Below are 16,489 nucleotides of genomic sequence, written 5' to 3'. Positions count from 1 at the left end.
GCCTTTGCCTTGGCATGGCATGTTGCTGGCTTTGGCAGGACTGCCTTGGTCGTGGCATGGCGTGCTGCTAGCCTTGGCCTTGGCATGGCACGCTGCTGTCTTTCGCTGGGCTGCCTTGGCCGTGGCATGGCATGCTGGGCCACGCCGTGGCAAGGCATACCGGCCGAGGCTGTGGCATGGCATGCGGGCCGAGGCCGCGGCATGGCATGTGGGCTGAGGCTGTGGCATGGCATTCCAGCCTTGGCATGCTTGGTAACGCTGTGGCATGGTCTGCGGGCCGAGGCCGTGGCATGGCATATTGGCCAAGGCTAAGGCATGGCACGCCGGGCAACGCGGTGGCATGGCATGCTGGGCAACGCCGTGGCAAGGCATGCGGGTCGAGGCCGTGGCATGGCATGCGGGCCGAGGCCGTGGCATGGCATTCCGGACCTGGCATGCTGGGCAACGCAGTGGCTTGTCATGCTGGCCGAGGCCGTGGAATGGCATGTTGGCCAAGGCTAAGGCCTGGCACATTGGGCAACGCTGTGGCATGCATGCTGGGCAACGCCGTGGCAAGGCATGTGGGCCGGGGCCGTGGCATGGCATTCCAGCCTTGGCTTGCTGGGCAACGCTGTGGCATGGCATACGGGCCGAGGCCGTGGCATGGCATGTTGGCCAAGGCTATGGCATGGCACGTTGGGCAACGTTGTGGCATGGCATGCTGGGCAACGCCGTGGCAAGGCATGCGACCCGAGGCCGGGGCATGGCATGCTGGTCGAGGCCGTGCTGTAGCATGCGGGCCGAGAACGTGCCATGGCATTCCGACCTTGGCATGCTGGGCAACGCCGTGGCATGCCATGTGGGCCGAGGCTGTGGCATGGCATGTTGGCCAAGGCTAAGGCATGGCACGCTGGGCAACGCTGTGGCATGGCATGCTAGGCCACACCGTGGCAAGGCATGCGGGCCGAAGCCGTGGCATTGCATGCTGGCCAATGCCGTGGCATGGCATGCGGGCCGAGGCCGTGGCATGGCATTCCGGCCTTGGCATGCTGGACAACGCTGTGGCATGGCATGCGGGCTGAAGCCGTGGCATGGCATGTTGGCCAAGGCTAAGGCATGGCACGCCGGGCAACGCGGTGGCATGGCTTGCTGGGCAACGCCGTGGCAAGGCATGCGGGCCGAGGCCGTGGTATGGTATTCGGGTCGAGGCTGTGGCATGGTATTCCGGCCTTCGCATGCTGGGCGACACCGTGGCATGGCATGCGGGCCGAGGATGTGGCATGGCAGGTTTGCCAAGGCTAAGGCATGGCGCACCGGGCAACGCGGTGGCATGGCATGCTGGGCAACGCCGTGACAAGGTGTGCGGGCCGAGGTCGTGGCATGGCATTCCAGCCTTGGCATACTGGGCAACGCTGTGGCATGGCATGCGGGCCATGGCCGTGGCATGGCTTGTTGGCCAGGGCTATGGCATGGCACGCTGGGCAACGCTGGGGCATGGCATGCTGGGCCACGCCGTGGCAAGGCATGCAGGTCGAGGTCGTGGCATGGCATGCTGGCTGAGGCCGTGGCATGGCATGCAGGCCGAGGCCGTGGCATGGCATTCTAGCCTTGGCATGCTGGGCAACGCAGTGGCATGGCATGCGGGCCGAGGCCGTGGCATGGCATGTTGGCCGAGGCTAAGCCATGGCACGCCGGGCAACGCCGTGGCAGGGCATGCTGGGAAACGCCGTGGCAAGGCATGCCGGCCGAGGCCGTGGCATGGCAATCCAGACTTGGCATGCTGGGCAACGCTATGGCATGTCATGCTGGCCGAGGCCGTGGCATGGCATGTTGGCCAATGCTAAGGCATGGCACGTTGGGCAACGCTGTGGCATGGCATGCTGGGCAACGCCGTGGCAAAGAATGCGGGCCGAGGCGGGGGGCATGGCATGCTGGTCGAGGCTGTGCCGTGGCATGCAGGCCGAGACTGTGCTGTGGCATTCCGACCTTGGCATGCTGGGCAACGCCGTAGCACGCCATGTGGGCTGAGGCCGTGGCATGGCATGGTGGCCAAGGCTAAGGCATGACACGCTGGGCAACGCTGCGGCATGGCATGCTGGGCCCTGCCGTGGCCAGGCATGCGGGCCGAGGTCGTGGCATGGCATCCTGGCCGAGGCCGTGGCATGGCATTCCGGCCTAGGCATGCAGGCCAACGTTGTGGCATGGCATGCGGGCCGAGGACGTGGCATGGAATGTTGGTCAAGGCAAAGGCATGGCTCGCCAGGCAACGCGGTGGCATGGCATGCTGGGCAACGCCGTGACAAGGCATGCGGGGCGAGGCCGTGGCATGGCATTCCGGCCTTGGCATGCTGGGCAACGCCATGGCATGGTATACGGGCCGAGGTTGTGGCATGGCATGTTGGCCAAGGCTAAGGCATGGCACGCCGGGCCACGCGGTGGCATGGCATGCTGGGCAACGCCGTGGCAAGGCATGCGGACCGAGGTCGTGGCATGGCATTCCGGCCTTGGCATGCTGGGCAACACCGTGGCATGGCATGCGGGCCAAGGAGATGGCATGTTGGCCTAGGCTAAGGCATGGCACGCCGGGCAACGCGGTGGCATGGCTTGCTGGGCAACGCCGTGACAAGGCATGCGGGCCGAGGCCGTGGCATATCATGCGAGCCGAGGCCGTGGCATGGCATTCCAGCCTTGGCATACTGGGCAACGCTGTGGCATGGCATCCGGGCCGAGGTCGTGGCACGACATGTTGGCCGAGGCTATGGCATAGCACGCAGGGCAACGCTGTGGCATGGCCTACTGGGAAACGCAGTGGCAAGGCATGCGGGCTGAGGCCAGGGCATGGCATGCTGGTCGAGACCGTGCCGTGGCATGCGGGCTGAGACCGTGCCATGGCATTCCGACCTTGGCATGCAGGGCAACGCCGTAGCATGCCTTGTGGGCCGAGGCCGTGGCATGGCATGTTGGCCAAGGCTAAGGCATGGCACGCTGGGCAACGCTGCGGCATGGCATGCTGGGCCACACCATGGCAAGGCATGCGGGCCGAGGCCGTGGCATGGCATTCCAGCCTTGGCATGCTGGGTAACGCTGTGGCATGGCATGCGGGCCGAGGTCGTGCCATGGCGTGTTGGCCAAGGCTAAGGCATGGCATGCCGGGCAACGCAGTGGCATGGCATGCTGGGAAACTCCATGACAAGGTATGCGGGCCAAGGCCGTGGCATGGCTTGCTGGCCGAGGCCGTGGCATGGCAATCCAGACTTGGCATGCTGGGCAACGCTATGGCATGTCATGATGGCCGAGGCCGTGGCATGGCTTGTTGGCCAAGGCTAAGGCATGGCACGCTGGGCAACACCCTGGCGTGGCATGCTGGGCAACGCCGTGGCAAAGAATGCAGGCCGAGGCGGGGGGCATGGTATGCTGGTCGAGGCTGTGTCGTGGCATGCAGGCCGAGACCGTGCCATGGCATTCCGACCTTGGCATGTTGGGCAACGCTGTAGCATGCCATGTGGGCCGAGGCCGTGGCATGGCATGGTGGCCAAGGCTAAGGCACGGCACGCTGGGCATCGTTGCGGCATGGCATGCTGGGCCACGCCGTGGCAAGGCATGCGGGCTGAGGCCGTGGCATGGCATCCTGGCCGAGGCCGTGGCATGGCATCCTGGCCGAGGCCGTGGCGTGGCATTCCGGCAAAGAACGCTGTGGCATGGCATGCGGGCCGAGGACATGGCATGGCATGTTGGCCAAGGCTAAGGCATGGCACGTCGGGTGACGCGGTGGCATGGCATACTGGGCAACGCCATGACAAGGCACGCGGGGCGAGGCCGTGGCATGGCATTCTGGCCTTGGCATGTTGGGCAACGCTGTGGCATGGCATGCGGGCCGAGGCCATGGCACGGCATGTTGGCCAAGGCTATGTCATGGCACACTGAGCAACTCTGTGGCATGGCATGCTGGGCAACGCCATGGCAAGGCATGCGGGCCGAGGCCGGGGCATGGCATGCTGATAGACGCCGTGCCGTGGCATGCGGGCCGAGACCATGCCATGGCATTTCGACCTTGCCATGCTAGGCAACTCCGTAGTAAGCCATGTGGGCCGAGGCCGTGGCATGGCATGTTGGCCAAGGCTAAGGCATGGCACGCTGGGCAACGTGGGGCATGGCATGCTGGGCCACGCCGTGGCAAGGCATGCGGGCCGATGTCGTGGCATGGCATGCTGGCCGAGGCCGTGGCATGGCATGCTGGCCGAGGCCGTGGCATGGCATGCGGGCTGAGGCCTTGGCATGGCATGTTGGTCGAGGCAAAGGCATCGCACGCCGGGCAACGCGGTGGCATGGCATGCTGGGAAAAGTCGTGGCAAGGCATGCGGGCCGGGGCCGTGGCATTGCATGCTGGCCGAGGCCATGGCATAGCGATCTGGATTTGGCATGCTGGGCAGCGCTGTGGCATGTCATGCTGGCCGAGGCCGTGGCATGGCATGTTGGCCAAGGCTAAGGCATGGCACGTTGAGCAACGCTGTGGCATGGCATGCTGGGCAACGCCAGGGCATGGCATGCTGGTCGAGGCTGTGCCGTGGCATGTGGGCCGGGACCGTTCCTTGGCATTCCGACCTTGGCATGCTGGGCAATGCCGTAGTATGCCATGTGGGCCGAGGCCGCGGCATGGCATGTTGGCCATGGCTAAGGCATGGCACGCTGGGCAACGCTGTGGCATGACATGCTAGGCCACGCCGTGGCAAGGTATACGGGCCGAGGCCGTGGCATGGCATGCTGGCCGAGGCCGTGGCTTGGCATGCGGGCTGAGGCCATGGCATGGCGTTCCGGCCTTAGCATGCTGGGCAACACTGTGGCACGGTATGCGGGCCGTGGCAGTGGCATGGCATGTTGGCCGAGGCTAAGGCATGGCACGCCAGGCAACGCGGTGGCATGGCATGCTGGGCAACGCCGTGGCAAGGCGTGCTGGCCGAGGCCGTGGCATGGCATGCTGGCCGAGGCCGTGGCATGGCATGCGCGTCATGGCCGTGGCATGGCATTCCGGACCTGGCATTCTGGGCAACGCTGTGGCTTGTCATGCTGGCCGAGGCCGTGGCATGGCGTGTTGGCCAAGGCTAAGGCATGGCACGCTGGGCAACGCTGTGGCATGGCATGCTAGCTAACGCCATGGCAAGGCATGCGGGCTGGGGCCGTGGCTTGGCATGCGGGCCGAGGCCATGGCATGGCATGCTGGCCAAGGCTATGGCATGGTATGTTGGCCAAGGCTATGGCATGGCATGCTGGGCAACGCCGTGGCAAGGTATGCGGGCTGAGGCCAAGGCGTGGCATGCTGGTCGAGGCCGTGCCGTGGCAAGCGGGCCGAGACCATGCCATGGCATTCCGACCTTGGCATGCTGGGCAACGCCGTGGCATGCCATGTGGGCCGAGGCCGTGGCATGGCATGTTGGCCAAGGCTAAGGCATGGCACGCTGGGCAATGCTGTGGCTTGGCATGCTGGGCTAGGCCGTGGCAAGGCATGTGGGCCGAGGCCGTGGCATGGCATGCTAGCCGCGGCCGTGGGATGGTAGCCGTGCCGAGGCCGTGGCATGGCATTCCGGCCTTGGCATGCTGGGCAACGCTGTGGCATGGCATGTTGGCCGAGGCCGTGGCATGGCATGTTAGCCAAGGCTAAGTGTCACAGACAGGCAAAATCTGAAGCTATCCCTCACTAAGGAAGACCTGGGAGGCTCTGGAGATTTCTGGAAGATTCTAGAACTCCCTAGAGTCTAGTAGAGCATTATATATAACTCTAGAACCTTGTACATAATACTTGTGTATTCTAGAATAGTCTACTAGATGTAGTAGGAGGAAGTGTCTAGAACACTCTCCATCCTTTTTGTTCTAGAATGTTCATTGTAGCCTATGAAAAGGGAAGGGCCTCATTTGCCCAAACCACCAAGAGTTGTAAGCTTTCTCCCAAGTGTGAATTCAAAAGCATTCTCTCAAACTCTCTTTGTGTTCTTCTCTTTCCTGCAAGTGTGTGAGTTAGGCTGACTTAGCATCATCAATTGAGACTTGATATTGTCTATGTGCCGCACGGTTAGCTTGGAAACAACCAAGTCCGTGACAGTTGGTATCAGAGCCGGTTCAAGACAAGGAAGAGAAGTCAACAATGTCATCCGGTGTTGAGGAGATTGTGCCGGAGCAAGCCCGTGGAAGGGAACCCGCGAAAGGAATGAAGGACAAGTCACGAGATGCTATGACTACCATGGATGCACGGCTTGCCAAGGTGAAACTAGCTGTGGGGGACTCGGGGGAGCGTCTTGATGTGTTGGAGCAAAGCCTTGAACAAGAGGTGGAGGGTCTCAAGGGGGAGATCAAGGAACTCCACGATGGCATGCTTTCCACCATCAACTCTGTGGTACATGATGCACAAGTGGCCAATGACTCCTTCCAAGCCAAGGTGTTGGAGATGCTCGCACAGTTTGAAGCCCGCTTGGCGGAGGTGCACCAAGACGTGGCGATGTGAAAGAAGGCCATAGCTGGGGGAGTTGTGACTTTGCCGGGAACGTCCAAGGTGGAGGTGCCGAAGCCAAAACCCTTTGATGGAAAGAGGGATGCCGAGGAGATGGACAACTACTTGTGGCACATGGAAAGGTGCTTCAAAGCGATGGCGGTAATCGAAGAAGATGCCAAAGTACGGACCGCAGTCCTTTACCTCATCGACACAGCAACACTATGGTGGCGTAGGAGGCATGCTGACATTGAAAGAGGTACGTGCACTATAGCTACTTGGGATGATTTGAAGAAAGAACTTAAGAAACAATTCTATCCTAAGGATGTGGCCTATCAAGCCAGAAAGAGCTTGAAGAAGCTTAAGCGCACATCGTCTATTCGGGACTATGTAAAAGAATTCTCTACTCTCATGCTTGAAGTCCCAAGTATGACTAATGAAGAACTACTCTTCAACTTCTTGGACAACCTACAACCATGGGTGGAGCAAGAACTGTGTCGCCGCAGAGTGTTGGATCTTGCCTCAGCTATGGCAGTAGCGGAGTCCCTCATTGAGTATAAAAGAATAGATAACAAGGCCAAGACATCCAAGGATAACTATCATAAAGGTGGGGGAGATAAGGACAAGGGGTTCCAACGGAAGGAGGGGTCCAACAAACCCCCTATTGGCAAAGAGGGGAAAGACAAAGCCAAGTATCAATTCAAGGACAAAGGCAAGTTCAAGCCCAAGACCAACTGCTTCTTATGCGATGGGCCACATTGGGCAAGAGACTGTCCCAAGAGACAAGCCCTCAATGCCATGATCGAAGAGCGAGAGAAAGAGGAAACTCCCTACATGGGATCTCTATAACTTCTCAACGCCATCAAGTCAAAACCAGCTACATCGACCCAAGGGGATAAGGGTCTAATGTATGTAGAAGTGTGCCTCAATGGGAAGATCACTCATGCTATGGTGGATACTGGAGCTACACACAACTTTGTCTCTGTGGATGAGGCAAAAAGGCTGGAACTCAAAGCCCCAAGGAATCAGGATGGCTTAAAGCAGTCAATTCGGAGGCTAGGCCCCTATATGGAGTGGCACGTGGAGTGGACATCAGCATTGGCACATGGAGTGGAAAGATTGACCTTACAGTGGCACCCATGGATGACTTCAAAGTTGTCGTTGGCATGGACTTCTTGGGGAAGGTCAAGGCAGTCCCACTACCATTTCTACGTTCCATGGCCATTTTGGAAGAGAAAGCACCACGTGTAGTGCAGACTACAGCTGGAAAAGGGTTCAAGACCCCAATGCTCTCAGCCATGCAAGTAAAGAAAGGGTTCAAGAAGGGAGAAGCGACCTACCTTGCAACCATGGCAGAGGAAAAGGAGGATGTGCCAAAGGGGTCCATACCCAAGGAGATAGAAATGGTACTCCACGAGTACAAAGAAGTGATGCCGCCCGAGCTACCAAAGAAACTACCACCTAGGAGAGAGGTGGATCATAAGATCGAGCTGGAGCCAGGCACAACACCACCCGCCAAAGCGCCTTACAGGATGGCACCACCGGAGTTGGAGGAACTCAGGAGGCAACTAAAAGACTTGTTTGATGCTGGCTACATTCAAGCATCCAAAGCTCCCTATGGTGCTCCGGTGCTATTCCAAAAGAAGAAGGACGGTTCTCTTCGCTTATGCATTGACTATCGGGCGTTTAACAAGGTAACCATGAAAAACAAGTATCTTATTCCTTTAATTGCTGACTTATTTGATCAACTTGGAAGAGCTCGATACTTCACTAAACTAGACTTAAGATCTGGCTACTACCAAGTAAGGATAGCAGCTGGGGATGAGCCAAAAACTACTTGCACTACTCGAGATGGCTCATTTGAGTTCTTAGTAATGCCATTTGGCCTCACCAATGCGCCGGCCTCATTTTGCACTCTCATGAACAAGGTCTTTCATCCTTACTTGGACCGTTTCGTAGTGGTCTACTTGGATGACATCATGGTCTATAGCAATACCTTGGAGGACCATGTAGATCACCTACGAACGGTGTTTAGAGTGTTGAAAGAAAATGAGCTCTATGTGAAGAAGGAGAAGTGCTCCTTTGCATTGAATAAGGTATCATTCTTGGGGCACAAGATTAAGGATGGGATGCTCATGATGGAAGAAGACAAGGTGCGGGCTATAAAAGAGTGGGAGTCTCCTACCAAAGTGACAGAGCTAAGGTCATTCCTTGGCCTTGTCAATTATTATCGGCGGTTCATGAAGGGATATTCTGCAAGGGCAGCACCACTCACAGATCTTCTAAAGAAGAACAAGGCATGGGAATGGTCAAAAGAATGCCAAGATGCTTTTGAAGACTTGAAGAAGGCAGTGACAGAGGAGCCAGTATTGGGGCTACCAGACCACACCAAGCCTTATGAAGTGCACACTGATGCTTCTAACTTTGCCATTGGAGGCGTGCTCATGCAGGATGGACATCCTATTGCCTACGAAAGTCGCAAGCTTAATGACACCGAACGGAGGTACACGGTGCAAGAGAAGGAGATGACGGCTATCATCCATTGCTTGGGCACATTGAGGCACTACCTACTGGGCTCCAAGTTCATAGTCAAGACAGATAATGTTGCCACTAGCTACTTCCAATCCCAGAAGAAGTTGAGCCCAAAACAAGCTAGATGGCAAGACTTCTTGGCAGAATTTGACTATGTCCTAGAGTACAAGCCCGGAAAGGCCAACCTTGTAGCAGATACGTTGAGCAGGAAGGCTGAGCTAACTGCTATTGTGAAGCTGAGAGGGGAGTTGCTAACTCTAATCAAGGAAGGCATGGAGCATGACCCCTTGGGCAAGAGCTTGGTAGCAATAACCAAAGAAGGCAAGACGAAGCGGTTTTGGGAAGAAGATGGCATCCTTTATACAAAGGGGCGACGTGTTTATGTTCCAAAATGGGGAAACCTATGGAGGAACCTTATCAAGGAATGCCATGACACCCAATGGGCTGGCCACCCAGGTGTAGACGTCCCCGAACGCCCCGGGAGGATGAGTCCTGTTCTGTTCGTTTTTGGGGTTACTACAGTTCGGACTCGATTTGTGTCACGGTTCTAAATCTGGACCAAAGAGTCCAAATCCGGCAAATCGTTTTGAGAAATAGATTTTTTGAAAAGAAGTACCAAACATGGACTGCTTTGCCAGATACAGAGTCGCCACCTAAATATTTTAAAATGGGAGAATTTAGGAAACCCTGACTCGGTGTCGAAGGCCACATGTCCGTCATCACCGGAGTTGTCTCGGCTCGGGAGCTTGGGTATGATCAGGGAAGGTCAGCTATGAGCACCCCCTTTCGCCCGGTCCGAAGACCGGCCTCTACTAACCGTGATATCCGTTTTTTAAAACGTTATGTGTTCTTATTCCAGTTATTAGCCTAGAATTACTATGTTATGCGCGCAACAAACAAGTGTAGACTAGATTCCCTAATTTGGAAACAAGCATTGCATATTCGTTTGTTTTGAAAAGATGTTTTGGAATTTGCTACTCGCAAGTAGGCTAAAATACGGATTTCAACGAGTTTTCCCAACTCAAACAATCCAACCTTCACCCACAGGCATCCAAGCAGTTTAACACATAAGCATTTAGCCGCATGGCAAGCATACTGTCATGTTAATATTCACACGCATGCGAGATGCTAAAGCATAAATACTTACATCGTACACCGTGCCAAAATAATAAACTAGTTAGCAAAACATGCGTGCCCTAGTTCACGTTAAATTGCCTAATGCAACACATACAGGATGCAATTAGACAGTCTCGGCTAACCTAAGCATGGCATATGAAATGCGATCAACTATCACATATTCAATTTTTGAATTGAAGTACAAATGCAGTTAGCGTGATGTACCGAGCCTAATGCATGCAATACAAATGCATGAATGCACGCATGCATAGCAAAAGGTATGCTAAATTAAACTTGCCCTAATACTAGCCACCAAAGCAGGTAAGTAAAAGGGAAGAAAGAAGTGGGGATTGGAAGACATACACACCACTCACACACACTTATTACAGATTTGCCCTCACTCGGAGGGACCAAATAAATAATACAAATTAATTAACTACGCAAGCTAATTAAATATTACAAATTTCCTAATCAGCTAAGCAAATTAACTAATCTAGGAAAAGCAGTAAACCGTCTCGGGAGGAGAGCCAGATACAATGCACGCCCGGTCCTGCTCGGAAATGCACCGCCATGCATAGGCTGCCTCTGTTTTCCTTCCTTTACTCCTCTGGAGATTGCCAAAACCTCAGGACTGCATCCTTGGACAATGGGGAGTGCCACCGGCTGAATGGAATTGCCACCGGCAGTGTGGTGTAGCCACCGGCACAAAGTGAAGCTATCGGCAGAGAAATGATTGCCGGTCGGCACATGAAACTGCCGGTCGGCAAAGAAAGCCTGCAGAACCTGCAACTCACAACAACAGAGGGCAAGGCAAAGCATGGCAGCACAATTCAAGGCATGTATGCACCACTCATGTCCCTTATCATAGTAATGACTCAAAGGGGCATGTGCCTCGATTCTCGGACCACCAATCACGCATTTCCATGCATGATGGCCCAAAGAATCAAGTGTGCAATTTTCATGTCAAATGAAATGCAAACCAATCAAACAAATTAAGGCCCAATTCCTATCACCAAGTCAAGGAACAAGGCATGCATGCAAGATGCAATGCAACCTAGGCATACAAGCTAAGGGTGCAACATGGCATGGCAAGACACATATGCAAGCATACAAGCAAACATGAGGCAATGCTAACCAATGAAAAGGTGGTCTTAAGCATGATTTGGGCAGCTCTAAATAGGCCCGAAACAGTGGCTAAAATGACCAAAACAAGGGACCAAAATACATGCACACATACATATGATTAAGGGCCAACACTTAGGCACAAATTAGACAACCCTCAAGCACACTTGAAAGGGGCAATCATGGACTAAGTAGCATGCAACATAAGCTCTGAAAATCATGTTAAAACAAGGTGCCAAACCAAGCAACAAATCAAGCTAAACATGCAACAAATACTCCAAGTACTTGAAGCAAGTCAAGGGGACTTGAACCATGGCTAAGCCAACCAAGCCTTACAAGGCTAAGAGGGCTTAAGATAGGTTCAAGGAAGACCTAGACCATGCAAAGGGGACTCCCTAGATGGCATCTAAGCGACCTAATCCTAGAGGTGAACACGATGGCACAAATATGAAGCATGGAGCATCAACTCTTGAAGCAACAAAAGGGCCACAAAATGTAAGCATTTATGCATGCTAAAAGGACTGAAATAACATGTAAGGTGGTTCCCCACCACCGGAATGATGCAAGAAGCACATACTACACATTCACATACTTGAAGCATACAAGCTCAAATACAAAGGGGCTATACTAAACAAGCCAAATCCGACCCAAACAACCATGGACAGACCTCTATCATGGCAAAATAAGCACACAAGCTTCACAAGACTAAGCCTAAAACATGCTTGAACAAAGGCTAACAACCAAAGGCATATTAAGGCAATAACAAGGCATTACATGGTAGGTATGCTAAGCATGCATGGTGTACCAAAACCAACAATAAACAGAGGTATATCATGATATAATAGGCACAAAAAACAGCCAAGGCATGATCAATACACACTCTAACATGGTGCTCCCTCAAGAGGCCAAAAATGGTCCATTTCAAGGACAACAAGGGGAGGGGGTGGCCCTCCCCTTTTGGAGACTTCAAGGCACCATCTTCACCACTGAAATCCCTCAAGATTTCAGTGGTGAAGAGGCCCAAACACAAAAGTCTGAAAACTCACTCAAAATAGCACAAAATGGGGCCTTTCAAGGCCTAGGAGGGGTCAAACACCTCCAAACCACAAAACACTCTAAACAAACAATTTAGAGGGCCTAAAAACAGAACTTTTTTTGTATTATACACTAAGCTCAAAAACGATTTTAAGATAGGTAAAAACAAGATGCAAAAATGGGGAATAATGGGACTAGATTCTCACCCTTGAAGACCCCTTTTACAATGATGCTCCAATGGCCCTCCTTGGCTTGAAATCAGCTCCAAAACTTCAAAATCAGCCCCTTAGAACCTCAGGAGCCAAAGAAAGGTAAAACACTAGGTGTTTGTGTGCAATAGTAAGACACAAAACACCTAGAACACAAAGAGAGAAAAAGAGAGATAGGATATGTATGGATCCTAACCCTAAAAACCAGAGCTTCTCTCTGTGTTTTTTGTCTCTAAAATGTCTAAAGTCTCCAACCCTTGCAACAAGAGAGAGCCCCTCTCCTTGTAGAACTTCTTGTCTTGTAAAGCTTACAAGACAAGCTTCCTAAGAGGGAGATCCCTCCATACACGTGTATGGAGGGGAGCAAAAAGCAAGACAGCTGCCTTAAAATATCTGCAAAAGCGGATGCACAGTAGCCGGCCGGCCAAAAATGCCATTTTGGCAAAATTGAGTGCCGACCGGCAGTAAATAGTGCTGACCGGCAACAAATAGTGCCGGCCGGCAATATACATTGCCGGTGGCAGCAAAAACCAGCCGGTGGCCTTTAGCCACTGCCGGTGATGTGTGGGGATGCCTCACAAGGCATTCCCTGCCCTTCCAAGGCAAAATGCAAGTGTTTGGTGCAAAACCAGACACTAAACGGTCGAGTTCGGAGATCCTGAAGCAAGGCGCGTAGCCGAGACCTTCGGGAACTCCAAACGAACACAAACATGGATGATCACCGAGTGTTCAAACGGTGACGTCCAAGTCTTGAGGACGGTCAAAAATGGGGTGTCTACAGTTGCCCCTCTTTGACAGAACTCGAAAGTCATAACAATGGTGGGAGTGAATGTCAAAGCCCAGAGACGACCCATTTTTGACAAGGCCGAAGACTTAGACAAACATGCAAGACAAACATGGTAAGCGCCCGAAGGCAGGGGCAAAATGCAAGACAATGCACAAAGCCAAGCATAACTTATGATCATGCAAAGAAAGCTGTAATGAAGCATACATGCGACAATTTTAAGCTAGCATACACCAAACTACACTACAATGCAGAAAGGATGTAAGAGAATTATGCAATTCTCGATACTTCTCACTCGGAGGATACAATACCTGTGCGGCTCGTCTGGTTGCACCAGCCTCAAATGAACCGTACATACAATATCGTGCCTGCAAAGAAAACAAACTTAACAGGTACAATATTGTTAGCAACATGCATGACAATGCAAATGAAAGCAAAATGATACGCAATATATACAAAACAATGTATAAACAATGCAAATGAAGATGCAATGTAATTGAAATAATGCAAACTATATGCAAAGCAATTGAATCGCGATCCAATCACGAACGGTTCGAAACCACACCTATGTCAAATAGATTGATGGAGGTAGCAGGTCTGTCTACCATAGAACGGTCAACTGAACTATGTGCATTGTAGACAGACACAAGAACAAGTATTGGGTGGAATTGACACAAGTGGGGAAATGACCCGTTAGAGAAAGGACTACGATCCTAATGCCGGATGCAAAAATTACACTACAATGTAATATATATGGATATGCTAGGAAGACGGCAACGGATATGGCACGCGGGCCAAACCAAATCTTGCCTAGGAGAGGCATGTACGCATACAGGCCATGTTTAACATAGAACGGTCTACTGAACTATGCTTCGACACGAGAAGTATGGGCACATACCAGACCAAGCTCAACATGGAAAGGCGCAAGCCATAAATGGAAGATGATGCAATGAATGCATGCAAGCTAAAATGCAATGGATATGGCACGCGGGCCAAACCAAATCTTGCCTAGGAAAGGCATGTACGCATACGAGCCATGTGTAACACAGAAAAGGTGCCGCAACCCTCAAACCAACATACCAGCGTGGAACAGGCGCGTACACATGCAGAACTGTGTTTTAACGTGAAAAGTAAGGGTACATACCAGACCAAGCTCAACCTGGAAAGGCGCAAGCCATAGGTGGAGGAGGTGATGCAGTGAATGCATGCAATCTACAATGCAATGGATATGGCACGCGGGCCAAACCAAATCTTGCCTAGGAAAGGCATGTACGCATACGAGCCATGTGTAACACAGAAAAGGTGCCGCAACCCTTAAACCAACATACCAACGTGGAATAGGCGCGTACACATGCAGAACTGTGTTTTAACATGAAAAGTAAGGGTACATACCAGACCAAGCTCAACCTGGAAAGGTGCAAGCCATAGATGGAGGAGGTGATGCAGTGAATGTATGCAATCTACAATGCAATATTTACAAATATGCAATGGAATGGATATTTACAAAAATGCATGACAATGCAGTATGATGCGACCTACTGGGAAAAATGCAATCGATGCATGCAAGCTACAATGAAAATGCAACGACTATGATTGCAGCTTTCCCTATCTTACCAACAGGGCGATATACTAGGTTGGTTCAGTATCCAAAACTGAGGCGCAGACATGCCGCCTCAATCTATGGGGCTTCCATACAGATTTCAAGCCGAGGAGACACCTCTGGGTATTTAAACCAGACTTTAGTCTCGGAACTCCCGAACCTTTGCGTTCTAGGCATAAGCCATTCGAACTCTAATTTTCGCCGTCCTAGTTGGTCTTCTAGGAACTCACCGCAAGCATAGGCAGGTGGCTTTACCAGACCACCGAAAGTCGTTCGGGCACGACAAACACCGAAGGACTTGCACCTTCAAAGGATTTAAGGTCTCCTAGACCGGAATGCAAGATGTATGCATGACAATGCATGTTTTTGTTTGTTTTTGTTTGAAATGCAAATGATGCAAGTGCGACACGCATGCCACACGGAATGTAAAGTGATACAAATGAGACACGCATGCCTCATAAGATGCAAAATGATATGAAAGAAGATTTTGACAATTGGACTTATACGCTACGCGAAGCCGATTCGTATTCAAAACAATGCAATGTACTAACAAGTACAAGCGAGGTGCGCAAGATAGCGCGATAGGATGCATGCAAAATGCAAGTAAGGTGCACAAAATAGTACGATGCGCAAGAAAGCGCGAGTGATTTGAAGTGCACAAAACAGTGCGATGCGCAAAATAGCGCGAATGATAAACTGCACAAAACAGTGCGATGCGCAAAATAGCGCGAATGTAGCTGCACAAAACAGTGCGATGCGCAAAATAGCGCGAATGATAAACTGCACAAAATTGTGCGATGCGCAAAATAGCGCGAATGTAGCTGCACAAAACAGTGCGATGCGCAAAATAGCGCGAATGATAAACTGCACAACATAGTGCGATGCGCAAAATAGCGCGAGTGAAATACAATGCACAAAACGGTGCGATTGATTTGAAATGCACAAAACAGTGCGATTGATTTGAAATGCACAAAACAATGCGATACGCTAAACAGCGTGATTGAAACACAATGCACAAAACAGTGCGATGCACTAAACAGCGCGATTGAAATGAATGCACAAAATAGTGCGACGCGCTAAACAGCGCGAGTGATTTTGAAATGCACAAGACAGTGCGATACGCTAAACAGCGTGATTGAAATACAATGCACAAAACAGTGCGATGCGCTAAACAGCGCGATTGAAATGCAATGCACAAAACAGTGCGACGCGCTAGACAGCGCGAGTGATTTTGAAATGCACAAGACAGTGCTAGCGAGATACAAAGTGTAAATGCACAAGATAGTGCGAGTGAATGCATGTTCTATGCAAACGAGGTGCACAGGCCGATGAAAATGACACAAAATGAAACACGCATGCCCCATAGGATGCCAAATGACATAAATGAGACACGCATGCCTCACAAGATGCAAAATGAAGCAAATGAGACACGCGTGCCTTATAAGATGCAAAATGATGCTCAGTGCGACACGTATGCCACACGGAATGTAAAACGATGCTAAGTGTGACACGCATGCCACACGGAATGTAAAACGATGTTAAGTGTGACACGCATGCCACACGGAATGTGAATGGACTTAAATGCGTAACAACGCACGTGTTTCGGAATGCATGACAATGCATGGTAAGGGAAT

Source organism: Camellia sinensis, chromosome 8 (assembly GCF_055761805.1).
Source record: "Camellia sinensis isolate YWXY chromosome 8, ASM5576180v1, whole genome shotgun sequence".
Classification (NCBI taxonomy): domain Eukaryota; kingdom Viridiplantae; phylum Streptophyta; class Magnoliopsida; order Ericales; family Theaceae; genus Camellia; species Camellia sinensis.
The sequence above is the reverse complement of the archived record's forward strand: the minus strand, read 5'-3'. Positions refer to the sequence as shown.